We start from the raw sequence: 1,999 nt of genomic DNA, 5'->3' as shown, positions 1-1,999 counted from the left end.
AAGGCATCTTTCGCTCTTCTCTTCTGATCTTTATGCATTCATACATGCTAAGTATTGTCTGGGCATGTACCCTGTACTGGGCGTGATACTGGGGCTATCTCTCAGTTCAGGGAAGGGTGGGCACCCAGCACATGAGCAGTAGCTCAGCTTAGAGATTCTTTCACACTCACTCCCCATTCTCCAGCTGCTTTACTTGAAGCAAGGACCATCTTACTTATGGCTTAGTCTCTTAATGAGGATACCATCAAGGCTTCTTTCATAGAGTGGTCAAGAGGGGAAATATTTGTGATAACTCATGCAGAGCTTAGAACAGTGCTTGGTACCAGGGGGAAAAAACACTCAATGCTTATCAGCTATTACTGCTGTTTCTTGTTCACTCCTTCACCCAAGCCTGCAGCACTCAAAGTCTCCTCCTCCCTCTGGCTGGGACAGTAGGACATTCCCAGGCCCAACAAAGGAGCTGCTAATGAAACTGTCAGTAGATTCAAATGTCTTACACTTAGCACAGATTTAACCAAGGCAAACAAGAATAGGGATGTGAATTTCTCTCTTCAATTTTTTCCCTGGCTTTATTGAAATATAACAATCAGTTGCCGTATTTACATTGTACAATTCAAAATTTTTTTTCGATTATAGTTGGCATACAATATACGTTTCAGTTGTACAGCCTCATGATCAGAGATCCACATAACGTGCAAAGTGATCACCCCACTAAATCTAGTACCCCTCTTCCCTTACATATTACAACATTATTAACCATCTTCCCCAAGCTACATTCTACATCTCCATGTCTATTCTGCAGCTATCCATTTGTACCTCTTAATCTCTTGGCCTTCATTTTGCTGTCCTCCACACCTCCCTCCCATTAGCAGCCCTCAAGATATTCTCTTATCTATGAGTTACTTCTGCTTTTGTTATTTTGTTCTCTAGATTCCACATGTACGTGAAATCATGCAATACTTGTCTTTCTCTATCCGACCCATTTCATTCAGTGCAATCCTCTCTAGGTCCATCAAGGCAATATCTTGTTCCATCTCCTTCCTTTTAGTCTGTCTTTTAATCTGAAGTGAGTCTCTTGTAGGCAGCATATTGTAGGGGTCTTGTTTTCTTATCCATTCAGCCACCCTATCTTTTGGTTGGAGCATTTAATTCTTTTCCATTTGAGGTACTTGTTGATACGAATGTAGTTATTACCATTCTTTATTCTTGTTTTTGATACATGTTTTTTCTTCTTAAAGAAGTCCCTCCAACATTTCCTGTAATACTGGCTTGGTGTTGATAAATTCCTTTAGCTTCTTTTTGTCTGGGAAGCTTTCTGTCCTTTGACTCTAAATGATAGCTTTCTGGATAAAGTATTTTTGGTTGTAGATCCTGGGTTTTCATCACGTCAAATATTTTGTGCCAAGCTGTTCAGTCCTGCATAGGTTCTTAAGAATTTAGCTGCCAGTCTTATGAATGCTCCCTTGTAGGTAACTAACTGCTTTTCTCTTGCTGCTTTTAAGATTATCTCTTTGTATTTAACCTTTGGCATTTTAATTATGATGTGCTTTGGTGTGGGCCTCTTTGGGTTACTCTTTCTTGGAACTCTCTGAACTACCTGGGGTTGTATGTCGAGTTCCTTCAGCAGGTGAGGGAAGTTTCCCATCATTATATCTTCAAATAGCTCTTTGACGTCTTTCCTTCAGGTACTCCTATGACAAAGATATTTTTAAATAGTGTCCCATAAGCTCCTTAAATTATTATAGTCTTGGCTTCTTTTTTCTTGCCATTCTGACTGAGTGTCCTTGGCTTCCCCATCCTCTATATTGGTGGTTCGATCCTCTTCTTTACCCACTCTGTTTATTCCATCTAATATACTTTTCATTTCAGATAGTGTATTCTTCATTTCTGACTGGTTCCCTTTTACAATTTCCATTCCCATTTTTACGTTTTTTTCTCTTTATCAGTGAATTCAACTACACTTTCCTTAAGTTCAATGAGCATCTTTATAACCAATGTT

The 1,999-nt window shown here is 39.3% G+C and overlaps 1 protein-coding gene across 3 annotated transcripts in view; it reads right to left on the bottom strand.

The window, feature by feature from the left end:
- SEC13 (SEC13 homolog, nuclear pore and COPII coat complex component) overlaps positions 1–1,999 on the bottom strand; it is a 45,392-nt gene that overhangs the window by 37,978 nt on the left and 5,415 nt on the right. The gene's annotated exons all lie outside the window — the stretch shown is intronic.

Source organism: Pteropus vampyrus, unplaced genomic scaffold (genome assembly GCF_000151845.1).
Source record: "Pteropus vampyrus isolate Shadow unplaced genomic scaffold, Pvam_2.0 Scaffold171, whole genome shotgun sequence".
Lineage (NCBI taxonomy): Eukaryota > Metazoa > Chordata > Mammalia > Chiroptera > Pteropodidae > Pteropus > Pteropus vampyrus.
This window is presented reverse-complemented; position numbering and strand designations above follow the sequence as displayed.